We start from the raw sequence: 8,495 nt of genomic DNA, 5'->3' as shown, positions 1-8,495 counted from the left end.
CAACCGGGATCTGAAGGCCTTAGGAATGGACCTCAACAGATGGAAACTCTAACATCTGAGTGTTCAGCCTGGAGGGAGGTGGTGTATCACGGCCTCTCCCAATTTGAAGAGACACTTGTTCAGTAGGCTGAGGCAAAGAGGCAGTCCTGAAACCAGCCAAATCAGGGAGCTGGACTGGGAACAGATTGTATTTGTCTTCAATGTGGAAAAGATTGTCACTCTCTAATTGGCCTTCTCAGCCACACTAGACGTTGTTCCAAGAACTCTATTCAGAACATATTACCATAGTCTCTCAAGACTGAAGGAAGCCTACAGATAGCATCACTAACTAACAGAGGAAGAACAGCACACACAGTTCATGTGCTGGCTTTTGCTGTTGCTTCAGTTTGTTACTGAGGGTTACAAGTTCTGGCCATCATAAAAAAGTAAAGAACTGCAGAACTGGAAGAAGGAAGGCCATAGAATAGCATTTGACCAGAGGCTGCTCATGTTTATCAGGGTCATATTCAAAAGGTATGTTGAATCATTTTTTTCTTCTCAGAGCTCCTATACTTTTCCTTCAATGTGTAAAATGTTTGCATGACAAGTTTCTGAGTTTGTTTTGTGTTTTTGTAAACCAAAGACAGAGTAAATTACAGCATAAGATTCTAGAGTAAAACTGTTGTTCAGTTGTGGACAATGCCATTTACATGCAGAAGTCTCCAATATTCTGAGTATTGCTGGCGAAGAATGAGAAAGAGTCATCTGAAAGCTGCTGGCAGTCAACATGGATAATGCTAAACTAAAAGAACCAGTAGTATCTCCAGATAATAAGACAGATTGTGATTTGTGTTAAATCCAGAAAAATACAAATTACTCAACAAAAAGGACTAGATGAGGAAAATCTAGAACCAATATCTTAAAGAACACCAATTTTAGTATGAGAGAGGTGTTTGGAGAACCAGTGTTATATGTGAATGAACATGATGCCATCATTGAAAAGACCTCCTTCCCAGGGGCCACCAGTATACTCTCTGATGCAGGCGTTCCTCTGAAGCAAACCTTCAGATCTTAGGAAGGGCAGATTCTCAGGGGAGAAGATGATATTTTAAATGTTATGGAACAGAAGAACTCGAGAGATACAACTTCTGCTCATAGAATGTACACTTGTAGGTGACCATAATCTGCCTGGACTTCTGCTTATTATGTTCCTTTTTAAAAACAAAAAGCCACAACAACAGAGGTTCTGCCAGGAGAACAGCCAAATTCTTTTAATTTCTCACCATGCACCTTGATTTGGGAAAGAAAGAAAAAATCTTAGTTGCAGCATGTCTTCATTCCGTGTGGATTTCCTTTACAGACATCTTGCTTTGATCAAAGGCAACAGATGGAAAAGCCTGCAAACAGCTGACACCTCTGTTCCTGGCAGTAAATCAGAACCAAGAACTGGCTCAGGTGTTGGCTTCCTCTTCGCCATGCTGCAGTTAACTAGATTTACCTAGAGGATTAAGGAAGCAATGATTGTCAGAATTAAGCATCTGCACACAGCCAATTTGTCTAGATAAGTTTTTCAGTGTTGCTGATGGGAAAAGGATAAACAAATATCTCATGAAGGAATTAGGTTCCCCCCCTTTTTTTTTGCCAGTCTTACAAAGAATTTGAAGCTAAAATGTCTTCTCTGTGCTCCCATCCCAATGTGTTGCTGAGAGCATTTTTTCTCCTCTCCATTTCTAGTGGCTAAGAGTCCTGCTGACTAAACTCCTCCTAGATTAAAAAGAAAAAGAAAAGCGTGCTGCTTATATACTACCCCATAACACTTACAGCATTCTCTGGGTGGTTTACAAGTTAATTATGCAGGCTACCTATTGTCCCTCAGAAAGCTGGGTATTCATTTTACTGACCTCAGAAAGATGGAAGGCTGAGTGAACCTTGAGCCAGTTACCTGGGATTGAACCCGGGGTTGTGAACAGAGTTTTGGCTGCAGTACAGCAGTTTAACCACTGCACCACAAGCCTCATTTATGCTTACTCATAAAGTAAGAAAAGTCCTATTTTCAATCCATTCTTTGCTGGTAAATAAGAAACCCGTGCTGCAATTTGAAGAGGTCGATCACTTACTTTTTTTCTCCCTGCTGCTGGTTTAGAACACAATTGTCTTACTTACCTAGTAAGGAATAGACTGAAATATACAACTTTGCTTACATTATACAAAAGGATTTCAGCCAGTAGCTGATATATTGAACATGATTCTAGAGGAGCTGCAGATCATGAAAAGCATTGGTTTGTCATATTGTATAATTTTCCTCACTTACAAATCTTGCACTTAGTGTGTAGGTTACTTGTATCCTAAATCTGAAACACCTATTGATTTGTCAATCTGTGTGTCTTGGCTTCTTTAATGCCAATTGTCACTGCTGCTTTCTTTCTTCTAAGTTTGCTGAAACCTAAATGACAACATTCATTCAAAAAAAAAAAAAAGAGTGGAGATTTGTCTTTAGGATTGAGCCACAATTGTGCTGTCTGTTTTGCCTCCTAGTAAGAAAACAGCTTGATGGAAACTGTTTCAGTGGAAGTGATGGGCAGAAGAAGGCCTGCAGATGTGAATCTCAGAGGTTGGTGGCATCCATTTTTTTTGTCCCAGAAAGCCAAGAGTGAAGAGAGTTAATATTGCCTTTTATAACTGCAAATAGCCATTTTGGTGCCTGGAGCTTTGCTGTCCTGTTGGTTAATCCTGGGTTACATGAGATTGGCATTTATGAGGAGAGGACAGAAGGACAGAGATCATTGCCTAGGTCTGGGCGCCTGATGGTCATACTGGTTCCACACTGAGGGCCACAAACTTTGTGTGTTCTTTTGTGCAGGAAAGAAGAAATGGAGCCTATCTATGTACTTGGGACAAGCATGTTTAGGTCTTTTCAGTAAGAAGTACCAACAGGTGAGCTCCTGGCCTTCCGGCAGCAAATGTTTATACCTTCTAAATTTCAGCCCTCAAGATCAAAGCCCCAGCTACTTCACCCTAGTTTTTACAGCTCTGTTGTCTTTACTCCATGAGATGCTAAGTCATTATGCAGTTCCAAGGGCAATCAAAGAGAAGCCTGTTTTCCTCCTATCATTGCCAGCAAAAAGAAAATGAGAATTATCCGGACCCTGAAGAATATTATAATTATTAGTGCCAGGGGCACCATGAACATGCAGTGAACATCATAAGCGAAGGAGACTGGTTTCACTTTTTTTCCATATACCTCAGAAGATCTGGCCAGCTGAACCTTGATTTTCATCAGAAACAATTCAATTCCAAATATGTTTTGAATGCATCTATTCTTCTTTAGGGGCTGTGAGGGAACTGCCGCTTTCCAAAGCTTTTACATAGTTCTCATTTATTATTTTTCTATCATCCAAGGGTGGGCTTCTGCAACATTCCAGAAATTGTTGGACAACAACTTACATCAGCCCTAGCCAGCCCAGGCAATAGTGGAAGATGCTGGGAACTGCAATCGAACCACACATAGAAGACTATCTATCTATCTATCTATCTATCTGTCTGTCTGTCTGTCTGTCTGTCTGTCCGTCCGTCCGTCCGTCCGTCCGTCCGTCCGTCCGTCCGTCCGTCTGTTCATTTATTCATTTCATTTCTATGTCATTCTTCTGTCTGTAGATACCCAGAACAGCCGCAGCTGTTCACCTATGCCATCAGCTTTAAAGTATTAAATAAATTTCCCAGCTGTTTATGTCTGAAGGCACAAGCATCCACCTTAAATTGAGCTCAGCATGGGAAAGTGGCCCTTGAGGAGTGCTTCTTGCTTCCCCTTCTGCTTGAATACAGAGGCATGGAAGAAACAGCTGTGGCAGAGACTTGCTATCAGTCACTGCAGGGAAAATCATTCTTCTATCACTTTCTCAAGGTCCTCCATATAAATCAGTAGTTCAGTAACATCTAAACATAATAATATGAATGCTTAGATATGTATCTCTTTTCAGGAAAGCTACTACTTCTCAGGTTCTATTTCCATGATTTAGGCCTGTAAATTTATTGATTTGTATTAAAGAAGAGAGACTTATGTTTTCTCTTAGCTATGACTTTGCATGCCTGTTCCAAAACTGGTCTGCATACAGACCACCCACAGGTTTACAAAGAGACTCTAGAAAGACCTGACTTCATTCTGTTCTTCTTTGCCTCATCCACAAGCATTCTTCAGGCTTCTATTTCTGGTCCTTTTTTTTTTTTTAACTGTTTATTTCTTGGTAAATTCAAATGTTCCTTGACTGTCTGTTATCATTTCTTTGCTCACAATACTGCACTCTCTTCCTGCTTCTTCTATCCTTCTTGCACTATTGATTTTTGGCTAGCAAAGTCCAGATGTATCTTAAATAGAATACAGACAGCCTGACATTCTCATTTTCTGTGTTTATCTTTCTCTATATATTGATAGTTCAGTTCTCAGCTCCTATTGCCTTTCTATGAGTTTATTCTTTCTTATCAAAATTAATCTGTTCCTACCTTTTTGTTTGTTTTTTAAATGCAGAAATCCATCACTTACTCTTTCCTCCCCCCTCCTTTTGCACTGCTAAGCAACTGGTTTGGATTGTAATTGTTTTTACTTTTAACTTATTTCAAAGATGTCCTTTCTGTTCTTCCTCTCTCCCACATTAAACCTTTTGTCACCGTTCAGATTCCAGTTGCCCACATTATCCATCTAGCATGAAGGCTTTGATCATGCATTGCCTTTTCACAGTTCACTCTGCTGATTCTGTATTATTTTTCATTCCCATTTCATACTATTTCTTCTTGCTTTGAAAGCCAGAATGTCTTGGCCCCTCTGCGAGTGCCATCTTTGATCTCTCCGTACATTCCATCTTGTGCTCTTTGCTCTTCCCACTTCTGTCCTCATGTTAGACCTCAGCTTTCTTGCTCTGTCTCTCATCTATTTTTTTAAAAAACTTATCCATATGGTCTCTCCCTCTAGTATCAACCGTGTGCCATCATTGTTTCTTTTCCTAGCTCCTTAAGATGTACCTCCCCCCTCCCCTGGCAGGTATTCAAAGAAGAAAACATCCTTCACTTAACTGAGAAGGAAAGGGCATCTGAGAGAGAGAGAGAGAGATGGTTTTGATAGATGGTGTTTTATTTAGTTAGATTAAATAAATAAATAAATGGCACATTTAAAAACTGTGTTCCATCAGAGATTTCAAGGTTGTTTACCATCAAATTCAAGCAGCAGACAGAACAAAAAAAAATGCACTCAAAACAACCTGTAGATTTATTTTTATTTATTTATTTTATTTATATCCCACCTAGGTGGCTTCCAAACACTTAAAAACAACATATAAGTATAACAAGAAATGTTTACATCAGTAAGCAAGTTCTATCAAGATGGAAAGGAAGTAGCAAAAGGTAAATTAAAAAAGAGAAAGTCAAACATTAACTGGAGGGTTAACTAGATAGCAATACTTGTACAGTAAGTTTAATGGCAAAGGTACAAATGGGAGGCTGAGTCTCAAGATGTATAAAATTGGGAATCCAGATGTTAATATCTAAAAAGCTCAGGCTCAACGAATTTCAGCTGTGGCCTTCTTCAGGAGCGAAGCACAAAATAAAAATATATATTAATTTAGAAAAAATGGCTTGGGATAGTTATAACTCTTTTCTTATCTGTACAGAAATAATTAATGAATATGCACCTAACAAGATCCATAAACTCCTAGTACAGCTTAAGCCAATAATACTTCCAATGATCTTCTAAATGAAAAAAATAGAGGAAGAACCTACAAACCATGTCAACTGTGTTCTAACATATGATCATGTCACTAACCACAGAAATGCATAAAGGGGCATTGGCATATCCTAGAAAGTATAGAAGAGTTTCAGGAGGAAGTACAGGTATCATTTTAAAAAACAAGAACCATAGGGGATATGTTAGTAAAGAGTGAATTTAAAGACAGAGTGCCATCACAAATCCTGAGCATTTTACCTGGCTCTTCCCCACCCACAGGACACCATCCCTGTGAATATTGTTCCTACCGTAGAAATACATGTCATATGATGGAATGTAAAGATCAACAGAACAGCAAGATATATATCCTGAAGAAATTTACCCACTGCAATACCAAGGGAGTGATCTTATGCCATAAGTTGTCCTTGCAACAAATTGTATACAGGGAAGATTTCTAGATTTCTTAAGACAAGGAGAGAACATCTGAGTAATTTAAGAAATAGAAGACTGGATAGCCCTCTTGTTAGCCACTTCACAGAAGTTAACCACACAATAAGAGATTTAATATTCTGCTTTGTGCATATGGTTCCTGTTAAATATGAGAGGTCCTTACTGAGAAGGGAATCGATAGGATATTGAGCCTTTTGGGCGAAATGAAGAAATAGATTTATTGCACTTACTATAGCACAGCCCCTACTGCCTCGCTGATTATCTGTCCTTGATTCGTCTGCCTGCTGAGAATAAGTAGAAACCATCCCTTCTGCATTTGCACTTTGGATCAATGTTGCAGCTGGTACTGTATAGACCAAACAAGAAGCAAACATTCTAGAAGTTTGACTGTACAATGACTCAGTCTCCCATTTGTATTTTTGCCACAAGTGGATGTACCAGCCCCCTCTGCTTTGTTTCACAATAAGTTTAGTAGCACAACACAAATATCTGTTTTGTATCAAGCAGCATACATTTTTAAAAAATGATAGGATGGCAACCACGCAGCAGTTGGCACAGTCCTATATGTCTATGGTGTGTTTCTTCAGAGTTCAAATGTCTCCCATCCCACTATAATTGAAAATAGGAACACAAGATAAATATTTCTGTTAGGTAGATATAAAAATCATCTTGCCTTGAAAAGTATCGTAAAGGTGAGTTCTTTATTGTCAAATAAATCTTAATACAGAAATGTGTTGCTGCCTATTTTCAGTGAGTCTCAATACAGGTCAGGACATAGATTGCCTGATGGAGCTGAGAATGGAATTTCTGAAATGTTTGTTTCAGAAAGAATATTTCTGGTGCTCTGAAGTAGGTATGTAAATCCATAGTTGTCTTGCCTTGGCAGTGAAGAAAACAGGATATGCATATGAAATATTAATCCTCCTCTACCAAGTCTTTTTCTGTTTCCTCATCATGGTGTGGTGAGAGTTTACGCTCCATTCAAGAGCCGAGGGTCACCTCCACACCATGACTTTGAGAACAGCTCTGATAGTGGACTGTCATTTTCCCCCTCCCTTGGCTTTGCTGAGTGCAGAGAGGCCTATCCCTAGAAGGCTGGCCACAGCACTTACGAACACAATGGCAGTGTGTGATCAGATCCTTTGGCATTGGTGATGAAGTCTCATAAACTTTCCCTGTTTCTTTATCAATATTCCAGCATATTATGGACACACTAGAAAGGTTACATTTTGATACAGCCGGTTGGCTATCCCGTAGAATTTTCTAAGCTAATGATAGCTGAACACAGGAGAAAGTATTCTTCTTCTGGTTATTAATCCGACACACAAGCATAACAAATTCTACTAGTAAAGATAGATAAATAACAGCACTTGGCATATTGACATACAAATGTTGCAGTCCTTTTACCTGAATCTTGCAGCTTAAGTCCACCGGCATGACTCCAATGGTGTAATTTCCAAGGATGAATTGCTGCCAGCTATGAAGTCAGCATGTATTTGTTTGTCACAACCAGTCGAGTTACTTGCCATGCAACAAGAATAACAAGTACCAACGTCTTCCCTGATGGCAATTTGCCACTAAAATTCACACTCTTGAAGTTATGCTGGTGTTAACTATTTAATAAGGGTTCTTGTGTGTGTGTGTGTGTGTGTGTGTGTGTGTGTGTGTGTGTGTGTGTGTGTGTATGTGTGTGTGTTTGGCTAATGAATGACTTTCTCTACTGTTATTTTACTATGCCTTTCATTTATAGTCACCCTCTTCACCTCATCATGAACTATTTGGAGCACATGCTTGTTAATGTATTCAATTTAGAACCCAGCAATGTATCTTTCATATTTGCCAATGTTTGTCACCAAAGAGGGTGTTCTTCTTGACTCTAAAATGTCATTCTTTGCCATCTGTTCTGTTTCTACCCCAAGGATTTTCTTTAAAGGCTAAGTGTAGGCAAAGTATAGCACACAGCTGCCCATCTGTTTAAGATTCACTAGACCTAAGGCAGTTTGTGCAATCTGATCTGCCTGCCTGCCTCAGAGTAGCAATTTCATTTAGTTCTCAACAGAATGGTGAGTAATTGGGATGTTGCACATCTCCACCAGCTCGCTCATAAAGCACCTACATTAAACAGAAGAGACTGCCTTATTGAAATGGCTAACCCAAATGTCTGAAGTAGTTCAGCAGTGAAACTGTCACAGGTTGCAATCCAAAACTGATGAATAGAAATAATCATTACTGAAGACGTGTTGAATGTGAAGACGTTAGTAAGATATTTTGGTGCCACTAACCATGCACTGCTATGGCTGCTGAGAAGTTTTCCATGTGCATGACCAAGGCAGAGAAGAAGTGAGGCAGGGTGCAA

At 39.4% G+C, this 8,495-nt stretch overlaps 2 long non-coding RNA genes across 2 annotated transcripts; one reads left to right on the top strand and one right to left on the bottom strand.

Annotated features, from left to right (window-relative positions):
* Positions 1-1,223: 1,223 nt before the first annotated feature.
* On the bottom strand, positions 1,224-7,824 carry LOC140708180 (uncharacterized). Its single transcript, XR_012088354.2, has 3 exons — positions 7,547-7,824; positions 6,370-6,485; positions 1,224-1,477 (listed from the first exon to the last, which is right to left on the bottom strand). It is a non-coding gene; the product is annotated as an uncharacterized LOC140708180 (long non-coding RNA).
* LOC144588225 (uncharacterized) lies at positions 2,483-5,369 on the top strand. Its single transcript, XR_013543674.1, has 2 exons — positions 2,483-2,590; positions 2,840-5,369. It is a non-coding gene; the product is annotated as an uncharacterized LOC144588225 (long non-coding RNA).
* Positions 7,825-8,495: the final 671 nt, after the last annotated feature.

This window comes from Pogona vitticeps, chromosome 1, assembly GCF_051106095.1.
Source record: "Pogona vitticeps strain Pit_001003342236 chromosome 1, PviZW2.1, whole genome shotgun sequence".
In the NCBI taxonomy this organism is placed as follows: domain Eukaryota; kingdom Metazoa; phylum Chordata; class Lepidosauria; order Squamata; family Agamidae; genus Pogona; species Pogona vitticeps.
Note: the sequence above shows the minus strand (reverse complement) of the source record. Positions and strands in the feature narration are given on the sequence as shown.